A 14315-nucleotide genomic window follows, 5' to 3' on the forward strand; every position below is an offset into this window, starting at 1 on the left:
TTCTTTGACCAATTTGCACATGCTGTTTGCCATATGGCGTGCACCAAGAAGAGGGCATGCAATTGCAGGAAAGGAACTCCTCAACAGGTAACTCAAAACTGAAATTGAACGACGACCATTGCAAGCATGTGTAAGTACTTAGTCAACCCACTGACACAGCTTGAGTGTGAATGTCATCTTAAAATAACAACAATTGTGTTTCTGCCTGGTTTCAGGCCAGGGACCTTTCACGTGTGAGGCGAACTTGATAACCGCTACACCACAGAAATCGGCGACTTTGACGAGCTACTTCAGAGCGTAGCTTCCCAGCAATAAGAATACCACGGTCGTGGAAGTTTACTCCTCAGTGGTTTTGGGATGAAAGGATCTTTATCGAACTTTGTAGTACTAAAACCAAAAGTGTTGCCTTTCTAATTGTTAGAGCTGAGACAACCCCTTTTACAAGGCAATCCACCCAGACTGACTGTGCACATGATAATGGATAGCAAAAGGGTTTCTGCCTGATTTCGAACGAGGGACCTTTATGCATGTTAGGCCAAGGTGATATCCACTACACTACAGAATTTAGCCACGTAGGGTATTACTTTCAGAGGGTAGCATCTAACCACAAAGCGACACATTATCGTGCAAGGTCGACTCTAAGGGGCTTTCCAAAATCCTAGTGCACAATAGGTACTTTCTCAGCTTAATGGGGACCATGCTCATATGTGGAGGCTGATCGGTCCAATGCTAAGCCAGTGTAGCGTGGAGAGGGGATTGAAGCTGTGGTAATTGACATCCTAGGGCTGCTTCTTCAGTGCAGCTGTTTTTCATGGGAGAAACAAAGGCTGTTTAGAAATTGGTTCTTAACAATCTTCTGTAGTCTCGCAAAACCCTTTTTGATTTCTTTGACCAATTTGCACATGCTGTTTGCCATATCGCGTCCAACAAGAAGAGGGCGCGCAATTGTAGTCAACAGATACTCAAAACTGAAATTGAATAACGACCATTGCAACTTTAACCAGTAATCGTCCGCTCTGTCAAAGACACAGCCTTTTTTCGGCGACTACTCTGGAGTGACTGCAAAAGATCTAACAGGCAAAAGCAGGTTTTCACATTCAGGCCCGTAGGTAACGTTCCTTTTCAAATGCAGATTGACGGAGAACGTAGGAGCGTAATTTGACAATTGATTCATTTTTGTCCAACCTTGAGCGAGTAAAAGTAATGGCATCAGAACGGCGTAACTACACCAGGGGCATGGCCGGGGGCAGTGCTGTTCCAGTCCTCGTTAGTATAGTGGACAGTATCTCCGCCTGTTGTAATTGACATCCTAGGGCTGCTACTGCAAGTGCAGCTATTTTTCATGGGAGAAAGTCTCTATTTCGATTAATAGTATGTGGTGGCTTTGTCCAAACTGAGGCTGTTTAGAAATTGGTTCTTAACTTTCTTCTGTAGTCTCGCATAATCCTTTTCGATTTCTTTGACCAATTTGCACTTGCTGCTTGCCCTTTTCGATTTCTTTGACCAATTTGCACATCCTGTTTGCCATATCGCGTGCACCAAGAAGAGGGCATGCAATTGCAGGAAAGGAACTCCTCAACAGGTACTCACAACTGAAATTGAACGACGACCATTGCAACTTTAGCCAGTAATGGTCCGCTCAGTCAAAGGCACACAGCCTTTGTCCAGCGACTACTCTCGCGTGACTGCAAACGAGCAGTGCTTTTCCAGTCCTCGTTAGTATAGTGGACAGTATCTCCGCCTGTCACGCGGAAGACCGGGGTTCGATTCCCTGACGGGGAGAGTCTTTTTGCCTTTGTCCCGGACAGTTGAAATTTCCCGCAATACGTCTTCGGCTTGGTTGAGGAGGCTTGCATTTGCAAATGATGGCCAAAAGAAGTCATCGGTTGTTGTGCCGAAATAGCTCAGTTGGGAGAGCGTTAGACTGAAGATCTAAAGGTCCCCTGGTTTGATCCCGGGTTTCGGCATTACACCACCTCTGTCTTGCGTACGATGCCAAGAGTCCCGTAACCTTTTGTTTTTGTACTTAAGACGGTTTGGAAGGTAGTCTCTATGTGTGCCATTCTGTGATTTCAGGTTGTTTTACGGAGCAAGCATGTGTAAGAACTTAGTCAACCCACTGACACAGCTTGAGAGTAAATGTCATCTTAAAATAACAACAATTGTTTTTCTGCCTGATTTCAGGCCAGGGACCTTTCACGTGTGAGGCGAACTTGATAACCGCTACACCACAGATACCGGCGACTTTGACGAGCTACTTCAGAGCGTAGGCAAAAGCAGGCTTTCACATTCAGGCCCGTAGGTAACGTTCCTTTTCAAATGCAGATTGCTGGAGAACGTAGGGGCGTAATTTGACAAGTGATGCATTTTTGTCCAACCTTGAGCGATTAAAAGTAATGGCATCAGAACAGCGTAACTACACCAGGGGCATGGCCGGGGCCAGTGCTGTTCCAGTCCTCGTTAGTATAGTGGACAGGATCTCCGCCTGTTGTAATTGACATCCTAGGTCTGCTGCTGCAAGTGCAGCTATTTTTCATTGGAGAAAGTCTCTATTTCGATTAATAGTATGTGGTGGCTTTGTCCAAACTGAGGCTGTTTAGAAATTGGTTCTTAACTTTCTTCTGTAGTCTCGCATAACCCTTTTCGATTTCTTTGACCAATTTGCACATGCTGTTTGCCATATCGCGTGCACCAAGAAGAGGGCATGCAATTGCAGGAAAGGAACTCCTCAACAGGTAACTCAAAACTGAAATTGAACGACGACCATTGCAAGCATGTGTAAGAACTTAGTCAACCCACTGACACAGCTTGAGTGTGAATGTCATCTTAAAATAACAACAATTGTGTTTCTGCCTGGTTTCAGGCCAGGGACCTTTCACGTGTGAGGCGAACTTGATAATCGCTACACCACAGAAATCGGCGACTTTGACGAGCTACTTCAGAGCGTAGCTTCCCAGCAAGAAGAATACCACGGTCGTGGAAGTTTACTCCTCAGGGGTTTTGGGATGAAAGGATCTTTATCGAACTTTGTAGTACTAAAACCAAAAGTGTTGCCTTTCTAATTGTTAGAGCTGAGACAACCCCTTTTACAAGGCAATCCACCCAGACTGACTGTGCACATGATAATGGATAGCAAAAGGGTTTCTGCCTGATTTCGAACGAGGGACCTTTATGCATGTTAGGCCAAGGTGATATCCACTACACTACAGAATTTAGCCACGTAGGGTATTACTTTCAGAGGGTAGCATCTAACCACAAAGCGACACATTATCGTGCAAGGTCGACTCTAAGGGGCTTTCCAAAATCCTAGTGCACAATAGGTACTTTCTCAGCTTAATGGGGACCATGCTCATATGTGGAGGCTGATCGGTCCAATGCTAAGCCAGTGTAGCGTGGAGAGGGGATTGAAGCTGTGGTAATTGACATCCTAGGGCTGTTTCTTCAGTGCAGCTGTTTTTCATGGGAGAAACAAAGGCTGTTTAGAAATTGGTTTTTAACAATCTTCTGTAGTCTCGCAAAACCCTTTTTAAATTTCTTTGACCAATTTGCACATGCTGTTTGCCATATCGCGTGCACCAAGAAGAGGGCATGCAATTGCAGGAAAGGAACTCCTCAACAGGTACTCAAAACTGAAATTGAACGACGACCATTGCAACTTTAGCCAGTAATGGTCCGCTCAGTCAAAGGCACACAGCCTTTGTCCAGCGACTACTCTGGCGTGACTGCAAACGAGCAGTGCTGTTCCAGTCCTCGTTAGTATAGTGGACAGGATCTCCGCCTGTTGTAATTGACATCCTAGGGCTGCTGCTGCAAGTGCAGCTATTTTTCATTGGAGAAAGTCTCTATTTCGATTAATAGTATGTGGTGGCTTTGTCCAAACTGAGGCTGTTTAGAAATTGGTTCTTAACTTTCTTCTGTAGTCTCGCATAACCCTTTTCGATTTCTTTGACCAATTTGCACATGCTGTTTGCCATATCGCGTGCACCAAGAAGAGGGCATGCAATTGCAGGAAAGGAACTCCTCAACAGGTAACTCAAAACTGAAATTGAACGACGACCATTGCAAGCATGTGTAAGTACTTAGTCAACCCACTGACACAGCTTGAGTGTGAATGTCATCTTAAAATAACAACAATTGTGTTTCTGCCTGGTTTCAGGCCAGGGACCTTTCACGTGTGAGGCGAACTTGATAACCGCTACACCACAGAAATCGGCGACTTTGTTGAGCTACTTCAGAGCGTAGCTTCCCAGCAAGAAGAATACCACGGTCGTGGAAGTTTACTCCTCAGGGGTTTTGGGATGAAAGGATCTTTATCGAACTATGTAGTACTAAAACCAAAAGTGTTGCCTTTCTAATTGTTAGAGCTGAGACAACCCCTTTTACAAGGCAATCCACCCAGACTGACTGTGCACATGATAATGGATAGCAAAAGGGTTTCTGCCTGATTTCGAACGAGGGACCTTTATGCATGTTAGGCCAAGGTGATATCTACTACACTACAGAATTTAGCCACGTAGGGTATTACTTTCAGAGGGTAGCATCTAACCACAAAGCGACACATTATCGTGCAAGGTCGACTCTAAGGGGCTTTCCAAAATCCTAGTGCACAATAGGTACTTTCTCAGCTTAATGGGGACCATGCTCATATGTGGAGGCTGATCGGTCCAATGCTAAGCCAGTGTAGCGTGGAGAGGGGATTGAAGCTGTGGTAATTGACATCCTAGGGCTGCTTCTTCAGTGCAGCTGTTTTTCATGGGAGAAACAAAGGCTGTTTAGAAATTGGTTCTTAACAATCTTCTGTAGTCTCGCAAAACCCTTTTTGATTTCTTTGACCAATTTGCACATGCTGTTTGCCATATCGCGTCCAACAAGAAGAGGGCGCGCAATTGTAGTCAACAGATACTCAAAACTGAAATTGAATAACGACCATTGCAACTTTAACCAGTAATCGTCCGCTCTGTCAAAGACACAGCCTTTTTTCGGCGACTACTCTGGAGTGACTGCAAAAGATCTAACAGGCAAAAGCAGGTTTTCACATTCAGGCCCGTAGGTAACGTTCCTTTTCAAATGCAGATTGACGGAGAACGTAGGAGCGTAATTTGACAATTGATTCATTTTTGTCCAACCTTGAGCGAGTAAAAGTAATGGCATCAGAACGGCGTAACTACACCAGGGGCATGGCCGGGGGCAGTGCTGTTCCAGTCCTCGTTAGTATAGTGGACAGTATCTCCGCCTGTTGTAATTGACATCCTAGGGCTGCTACTGCAAGTGCAGGTATTTTTCATGGGAGAAAGTCTCTATTTCGATTAATAGCATGTGGTGGCTTTGTCCAAACTGAGGCTGTTTAGAAATTGGTTCTTAACTTTCTTCTGTAGTCTCGCATAATCCTTTTCGATTTCTTTGACCAATTTGCACTTGCTGCTTGCCCTTTTCGATTTCTTTGACCAATTTGCACATCCTGTTTGCCATATCGCGTGCACCAAGAAGAGGGCATGCAATTGCAGGAAAGGAACTCCTCAACAGGTACTCACAACTGAAATTGAACGACGACCATTGCAACTTTAGCCAGTAATGGTCCGCTCAGTCAAAGGCACACAGCCTTTGTCCAGCGACTACTCTCGCGTGACTGCAAACGAGCAGTGCTTTTCCAGTCCTCGTTAGTATAGTGGACAGTATCTCCGCCTGTCACGCGGAAGACCGGGGTTCGATTCCCTGACGGGGAGAGTCTTTTTGCCTTTGTCCCGGACAGTTGAAATTTCCCGCAATACGTCTTCGGCTTGGTTGAGGAGGCTTGCATTTGCAAATGATGGCCAAAAGAAGTCATCGGTTGTTGTGCCGAAATAGCTCAGTTGGGAGAGCGTTAGACTGAAGATCTAAAGGTCCCCTGGTTTGATCCCGGGTTTCGGCATTACACCACCTCTGTCTTGCGTACGATGCCAAGAGTCCCGTAACCTTTTGTTTTTGTACTTAAGACGGTTTGGAAGGTAGTCTCTATGTGTGCCATTCTGTGATTTCAGGTTGTTTTACGGAGCAAGCATGTGTAAGAACTTAGTCAACCCACTGACACAGCTTGAGAGTAAATGTCATCTTAAAATAACAACAATTGTGTTTCTGCCTGATTTCAGGCCAGGGACCTTTCACGTGTGAGGCGAACTTGATAACCGCTACACCACAGATACCGGCGACTTTGACGAGCTACTTCAGAGCGTAGGCAAAAGCAGGCTTTCACATTCAGGCCCGTAGGTAACGTTCCTTTTCAAATGCAGATTGCTGGAGAACGTAGTGGCGTAATTTGACAAGTGATGCATTTTTGTCCAACCTTGAGCGATTAAAAGTAATGGCATCAGAACAGCGTAACTACACCAGGGGCATGGCCGGGGCCAGTGCTGTTCCAGTCCTCGTTAGTATAGTGGACAGGATCTCCGCCTGTTGTAATTGACATCCTAGGGCTGCTGCTGCAAGTGCAGCTATTTTTCATTGGAGAAAGTCTCTATTTCGATTAATAGTATGTGGTGGCTTTGTCCAAACTGAGGCTGTTTAGAAATTGGTTCTTAACTTTCTTCTGTAGTCTCGCATAACCCTTTTCGATTTCTTTGACCAATTTGCACATGCTGTTTGCCATATCGCGTGCACCAAGAAGAGGGCATGCAATTGCAGGAAAGGAACTCCTCAACAGGTAACTCAAAACTGAAATTGAACGACGACCATTGCAAGCATGTGTAAGAACTTAGTCAACCCACTGACACAGCTTGAGTGTGAATGTCATCTTAAAATAACAACAATTGTGTTTCTGCCTGGTTTCAGGCCAGGGACCTTTCACGTGTGAGGCGAACTTGATAACCGCTACACCACAGAAATCGGCGACTTTGACGAGCTACTTCAGAGCGTAGCTTCCCAGCAAGAAGAATACCACGGTCGTGGAAGTTTACTCCTCAGGGGTTTTGGGATGAAAGGATCTTTATCGAACTATGTAGTACTAAAACCAAAAGTGTTGCCTTTCTAATTGTTAGAGCTGAGACAACCCCTTTTACAAGGCAATCCACCCAGACTGACTGTGCACATGATAATGGATAGCAAAAGGGTTTCTGCCTGATTTCGAACGAGGGACCTTTATGCATGTTAGGCCAAGGTGATATCCACTACACTACAGAATTTAGCCACGTAGGGTATTACTTTCAGAGGGTAGCATCTAACCACAAAGCGACACATTATCGTGCAAGGTCGACTCTAAGGGGCTTTCCAAAATCCTAGTGCACAATAGGTACTTTCTCAGCTTAATGGGGACCATGCTCATATGTGGAGGCTGATCGGTCCAATGCTAAGCCAGTGTAGCGTGGAGAGGGGATTGAAGCTGTGGTAATTGACATCCTAGGGCTGTTTCTTCAGTGCAGCTGTTTTTCATGGGAGAAACAAAGGCTGTTTAGAAATTGGTTTTTAACAATCTTCTGTAGTCTCGCAAAACCCTTTTTAAATTTCTTTGACCAATTTGCACATGCTGTTTGCCATATCGCGTGCACCAAGAAGAGGGCATGCAATTGCAGGAAAGGAACTCCTCAACAGGTACTCAAAACTGAAATTGAACGACGACCATTGCAACTTTAGCCAGTAATGGTCCGCTCAGTCAAAGGCACACAGCCTTTGTCCAGCGACTACTCTGGCGTGACTGCAAACGAGCAGTGCTGTTCCAGTCCTCGTTAGTATAGTGGACAGGATCTCCGCCTGTTGTAATTGACATCCTAGGGCTGCTGCTGCAAGTGCAGCTATTTTTCATTGGAGAAAGTCTCTATTTCGATTAATAGTATGTGGTGGCTTTGTCCAAACTGAGGCTGTTTAGAAATTGGTTCTTAACTTTCTTCTGTAGTCTCGCATAACCCTTTTCGATTTCTTTGACCAATTTGCACATGCTGTTTGCCATATCGCGTGCACCAAGAAGAGGGCATGCAATTGCAGGAAAGGAACTCCTCAACAGGTAACTCAAAACTGAAATTGAACGACGACCATTGCAAGCATGTGTAAGTACTTAGTCAACCCACTGACACAGCTTGAGTGTGAATGTCATCTTAAAATAACAACAATTGTGTTTCTGCCTGGTTTCAGGCCAGGGACCTTTCACGTGTGAGGCGAACTTGATAACCGCTACACCACAGAAATCGGCGACTTTGTTGAGCTACTTCAGAGCGTAGCTTCCCAGCAAGAAGAATACCACGGTCGTGGAAGTTTACTCCTCAGGGGTTTTGGGATGAAAGGATCTTTATCGAACTATGTAGTACTAAAACCAAAAGTGTTGCCTTTCTAATTGTTAGAGCTGAGACAACCCCTTTTACAAGGCAATCCACCCAGACTGACTGTGCACATGATAATGGATAGCAAAAGGGTTTCTGCCTGATTTCGAACGAGGGACCTTTATGCATGTTAGGCCAAGGTGATATCCACTACACTACAGAATTTAGCCACGTAGGGTATTACTTTCAGAGGGTAGCATCTAACCACAAAGCGACACATTATCGTGCAAGGTCGACTCTAAGGGGCTTTCCAAAATCCTAGTGCACAATAGGTACTTTCTCAGCTTAATGGGGACCATGCTCATATGTGGAGGCTGATCGGTCCAATGCTAAGCCAGTGTAGCGTGGAGAGGGGATTGAAGCTGTGGTAATTGACATCCTAGGGCTGCTTCTTCAGTGCAGCTGTTTTTCATGGGAGAAACAAAGGCTGTTTAGAAATTGGTTCTTAACAATCTTCTGTAGTCTCGCAAAACCCTTTTTGATTTCTTTGACCAATTTGCACATGCTGTTTGCCATATCGCGTCCAACAAGAAGAGGGCGCGCAATTGTAGTCAACAGATACTCAAAACTGAAATTGAATAACGACCATTGCAACTTTAACCAGTAATCGTCCGCTCTGTCAAAGACACAGCCTTTTTTCGGCGACTACTCTGGAGTGACTGCAAAAGATCTAACAGGCAAAAGCAGGTTTTCACATTCAGGCCCGTAGGTAACGTTCCTTTTCAAATGCAGATTGACGGAGAACGTAGGAGCGTAATTTGACAATTGATTCATTTTTGTCCAACCTTGAGCGAGTAAAAGTAATGGCATCAGAACGGCGTAACTACACCAGGGGCATGGCCGGGGGCAGTGCTGTTCCAGTCCTCGTTAGTATAGTGGACAGTATCTCCGCCTGTTGTAATTGACATCCTAGGGCAGCTACTGCAAGTGCAGCTATTTTTCATGGGAGAAAGTCTCTATTTCGATTAATAGTATGTGGTGGCTTTGTCCAAACTGAGGCTGTTTAGAAATTGGTTCTTAACTTTCTTCTGTAGTCTCGCATAATCCTTTTCGATTTCTTTGACCAATTTGCACTTGCTGCTTGCCCTTTTCGATTTCTTTGACCAATTTGCACATCCTGTTTGCCATATCGCGTGCACCAAGAAGAGGGCATGCAATTGCAGGAAAGGAACTCCTCAACAGGTACTCACAACTGAAATTGAACGACGACCATTGCAACTTTAGCCAGTAATGGTCCGCTCAGTCAAAGGCACACAGCCTTTGTCCAGCGACTACTCTCGCGTGACTGCAAACGAGCAGTGCTTTTCCAGTCCTCGTTAGTATAGTGGACAGTATCTCCGCCTGTCACGCGGAAGACCGGGGTTCGATTCCCTGACGGGGAGAGTCTTTTTGCCTTTGTCCCGGACAGTTGAAATTTCCCGCAATACGTCTTCGGCTTGGTTGAGGAGGCTTGCATTTGCAAATGATGGCCAAAAGAAGTCATCGGTTGTTGTGCCGAAATAGCTCAGTTGGGAGAGCGTTAGACTGAAGATCTAAAGGTCCCCTGGTTTGATCCCGGGTTTCGGCATTACACCACCTCTGTCTTGCGTACGATGCCAAGAGTCCCGTAACCTTTTGTTTTTGTACTTAAGACGGTTTGGAAGGTAGTCTCTATGTGTGCCATTCTGTGATTTCAGGTTGTTTTACGGAGCAAGCATGTGTAAGAACTTAGTCAACCCACTGACACAGCTTGAGAGTAAATGTCATCTTAAAATAACAACAATTGTGTTTCTGCCTGATTTCAGGCCAGGGACCTTTCACGTGTGAGGCGAACTTGATAACCGCTACACCACAGATACCGGCGACTTTGACGAGCTACTTCAGAGCGTAGGCAAAAGCAGGCTTTCACATTCAGGCCCGTAGGTAACGTTCCTTTTCAAATGCAGATTGCTGGAGAACGTAGTGGCGTAATTTGACAAGTGATGCATTTTTGTCCAACCTTGAGCGATTAAAAGTAATGGCATCAGAACAGCGTAACTACACCAGGGGCATGGCCGGGGCCAGTGCTGTTCCAGTCCTCGTTAGTATAGTGGACAGGATCTCCGCCTGTTGTAATTGACATCCTAGGGCTGCTGCTGCAAGTGCAGCTATTTTTCATTGGAGAAAGTCTCTATTTCGATTAATAGTATGTGGTGGCTTTGTCCAAACTGAGGCTGTTTAGAAATTGGTTCTTAACTTTCTTCTGTAGTCTCGCATAACCCTTTTCGATTTCTTTGACCAATTTGCACATGCTGTTTGCCATATCGCGTGCACCAAGAAGAGGGCATGCAATTGCAGGAAAGGAACTCCTCAACAGGTAACTCAAAACTGAAATTGAACGACGACCATTGCAAGCATGTGTAAGAACTTAGTCAACCCACTGACACAGCTTGAGTGTGAATGTCATCTTAAAATAACAACAATTGTGTTTCTGCCTGGTTTCAGGCCAGGGACCTTTCACGTGTGAGGCGAACTTGATAACCGCTACACCACAGAAATCGGCGACTTTGACGAGCTACTTCAGAGCGTAGCTTCCCAGCAAGAAGAATACCACGGTCGTGGAAGTTTACTCCTCAGGGGTTTTGGGATGAAAGGATCTTTATCGAACTTTGTAGTACTAAAACCAAAAGTGTTGCCTTTCTAATTGTTAGAGCTGAGACAACCCCTTTTACAAGGCAATCCACCCAGACTGACTGTGCACATGATAATGGATAGCAAAAGGGTTTCTGCCTGATTTCGAACGAGGGACCTTTATGCATGTTAGGCCAAGGTGATATCCACTACACTACAGAATTTAGCCACGTAGGGTATTACTTTCAGAGGGTAGCATCTAACCACAAAGCGACACATTATCGTGCAAGGTCGACTCTAAGGGGCTTTCCAAAATCCTAGTGCACAATAGGTACTTTCTCAGCTTAATGGGGACCATGCTCATATGTGGAGTCTGATCGGTCCAATGCTAAGCCAGTGTAGCGTGGAGAGGGGATTGAAGCTGTGGTAATTGACATCCTAGGGCTGCTTCTTCAGTGCAGCTGTTTTTCATGGGAGAAACAAAGGCTGTTTAGAAATTGGTTTTTAACAATCTTCTGTAGTCTCGCAAAACCCTTTTTGATTTCTTTGACCAATTTGCACATGCTGTTTGCCATATCGCGTGCACCAAGAAGAGGGCATGCAATTGCAGGAAAGGAACTCCTCAACAGGTACTCAAAACTGAAATTGAACGACGACCATTGCAACTTTAGTCAGTAATGGTCCGCTCAGTCAAAGTCACACAGCCTTTGTCCAGCGACTACTCTGGCGTGACTGCAAACGAGCAGTGCTTTTCCAGTCCTCGTTAGTATAGTGGACAGTATCTCCGCCTGTCACGCGGAAGACCGGGGTTCGATTCCCCGACGGGGAGAGTCTTTTTGCCTTTGTCCCGGACAGTTGAAATTTCCCGCAATATGTCTTTGGCTTGGTTGAGGAGGCTTGCATTTGCAAATGATGGCCAGAAGAAGTCATCGGTTGTTGTGCCGAAATAGCTCAGTTGGGAGAGCGTTAGACTGAAGATCTAAAGGTCCCTGGTTCGATCCCGGGTTTCGGCATTACACCACCTCTGTCTTGCGTACGATGCCAAGAGTCCCCTAACCTTTTGTTTTTGTACTTAAGACGGTTTGGAAGGTAGTCTCTATGTGTGCCATTCTGTGATTTCAGGTTGTTTTACGGAGCAAGCATGTGTAAGAACTTAGTCAACCCACTGACACAGCTTGAGTGTAAATGTCATCTTAAAATAACAACAATTGTGTTTCTGCCTGATTTCAGGCCAGGGACCTTTCACGTGTGAGGCGAACTTGATAACCGCTACACCACAGATACCGGCGACTTTGACAAGCTACTTCAGAGCGTAGGCAAAAGCAGGCTTTCACATTCAGGCCCATAGGTAACGTTCCTTTTCAAATGCAGATTGCCGGAGAACGTAGGGGCGTAATTTGACAAGTGATGCATTTTTGTCCAACCTTGAGCGATTAAAAGTAATGGCATCAGAACAGTGTAACTACACCAGGGGCATGGCCGGGGCCAGTGCTGTTCCAGTCCTCGTTAGTATAGTGGACAGTATCTCCGCCTGTTGTAATTGACATCCTAGGGCTGCTGCTGCAAATGCAGCTATTTTTCATTGGAGAAAGTCTCTATTTCGATTAATAGTATGTGGTGGCTTTGTCCAAACTGAGGCTGTTTAGAAATTGGTTCTTAACTTTCTTCTGTAGTCTCGCATAACCCTTTTCGATTTCTTTGACCAATTTGCACATGCTGTTTGCCATATCGCGTGCACCAAGAAGAGGGCATGCAATTGCAGGAAAGGAACTCCTCAACAGGTAACTCAAAACTGAAATTGAACGACGACCATTGCAAGCATGTGTAAGTACTTAGTCAACCCACTGACACAGCTTGAGTGTGAATGTAATCTTAAAATAACAACAATTGTGTTTCTGCCTGGTTTCAGGCCAGGGACCTTTCACGTGTGAGGCGAACTTGATAACCGCTACACCACAGAAATCGGCGACTTTGACGAGCTACTTCAGAGCGTAGCTTCCCAGCAAGAAGAATACCACGGTCGTGGAAGTTTACTCCTCAGGGGTTTTGGGATGAAAGGATCTTTATCGAACTTTGTAGTACTAAAACCAAAAGTGTTGCCTTTCTAATTGTTAGAGCTGAGACAACCCCTTTTACAAGGCAATCCACCCAGACTGACTGTGCACATGATAATGGATAGCAAAAGGGTTTCTCCCTGATTTCGAACGAGGGACCTTTATGCATGTTAGGCCAAGGTGATATCCACTACACTACAGAATTTAGCCACGTAGGGTATTACTTTCAGAGGGTAGCATCTAACCACAAAGCGACACATTATCGTGCAAGGTCGACTCTAAGGGGCTTTCCAAAATCCTAGTGCACAATAGGTACTTTCTCAGCTTAATGGGGACCATGCTCACATGTGGAGGCTGATCGGTCCAATGCTAAGCCAGTGTAGCGTGGAGAGGGGATTGAAGCTGTGGTAATTGACATCCTAGGGGTGCTGCTTCAGTGCAGCTGTTTTTCATGGGAGAAACAAAGGCTGTTTAGAAATTGGTTCTTAACAATCTTCTGTAGTCTCGCAAAACCCTTTTTGATTTCTTTGACCAATTTGCACATGCTGTTTGCCATATCGCGTCCAACAAGAAGAGGGCGCGCAATTGTAGTCAACAGATACTCAAAACTGAAATTGAATAACGACCATTGCAACTTTAGCCAGTAATCGTCCGCTCTGTCAAAGACACAGCCTTTTTTCGGCGACTACTCTGGAGTGACTGCAAAAGATCTAACAGGCAAAAGCAGGTTTTCACATTCAGGCCCGTAGGTAACGTTCCTTTTCAAATGCAGATTGACGGAGAACGTAGGAGCGTAATTTGACAATTGATTCATTTTTGTCCAACCTTGAGCGAGTAAAAGTAATGGCATCAGAACGGCGTAACTACACCAGGGGCATGGCCGGGGGCAGTGCTGTTCCAGTCCTCGTTAGTATAGTGGACAGTATCTCCGCCTGTTGTAATTGACATCCTAGGGCTGCTGCTGCAAGTGCAGCTATTTTTAATGGGAGAAAGTCTCTATTTCGATTAATAGTATGTGGTGGCTTTGTCCAAACTGAGGCTGTTTAGAAATTGGTTCTTAACTTTCTTCTGTAGTCTCGCATAACCCTTTTCGATTTCTTTGACCAATTTGCACTTGCTGCTTGCCCTTTTCGATTTCTTTGACCAATTTGCACATGCTGTTTGCCATATCGCGTGCACCAAGAAGAGGGCATGCAATTGCAGGAAAGGAACTCCTCAACAGGTACTCAAAACTGAAATTGAACGACGACCATTGCAACTTTAGCCAGTAATGGTCCGCTCAGTCAGAGGCACACAGCCTTTGTCCAGCGACTACTCTGGCGTGACTGCAAACGAGCAGTGCTGTTCCAGTCCTCGTTAGTATAGTGGACAGGATCTCCGCTTGTTGTAA

General features: G+C 45.3%; 5 non-coding genes across 5 annotated transcripts; all 5 read left to right on the forward strand.

Moving 5' to 3' along the window:
* The first annotated feature begins 1710 nt into the window (after window positions 1-1710).
* On the forward strand, window positions 1711-1782 carry trnad-guc (transfer RNA aspartic acid (anticodon GUC)). The gene has a single exon. It is a non-coding gene; the product is annotated as a tRNA-Asp (tRNA).
* A 3869-nt stretch (window positions 1783-5651) lies between these two features.
* On the forward strand, window positions 5652-5723 carry trnad-guc (transfer RNA aspartic acid (anticodon GUC)). The gene has a single exon. It is a non-coding gene; the product is annotated as a tRNA-Asp (tRNA).
* Window positions 5724-9592: 3869 nt separating this feature from the next.
* Window positions 9593-9664, forward strand: trnad-guc (transfer RNA aspartic acid (anticodon GUC)). The gene has a single exon. It is a non-coding gene; the product is annotated as a tRNA-Asp (tRNA).
* A 1964-nt stretch (window positions 9665-11628) lies between these two features.
* trnad-guc (transfer RNA aspartic acid (anticodon GUC)) lies at window positions 11629-11700 on the forward strand. The gene has a single exon. It is a non-coding gene; the product is annotated as a tRNA-Asp (tRNA).
* A 111-nt stretch (window positions 11701-11811) lies between these two features.
* Window positions 11812-11884, forward strand: trnaf-gaa (transfer RNA phenylalanine (anticodon GAA)). Its single transcript has one exon. It is a non-coding gene; the product is annotated as a tRNA-Phe (tRNA).
* The last annotated feature ends 2431 nt before the right edge of the window (window positions 11885-14315 follow it).

The sequence above is a fragment of the Channa argus genome, unplaced genomic scaffold (assembly GCF_033026475.1).
Source record: "Channa argus isolate prfri unplaced genomic scaffold, Channa argus male v1.0 Contig076, whole genome shotgun sequence".
In the NCBI taxonomy this organism is placed as follows: Eukaryota; Metazoa; Chordata; class Actinopteri; order Anabantiformes; family Channidae; genus Channa; species Channa argus.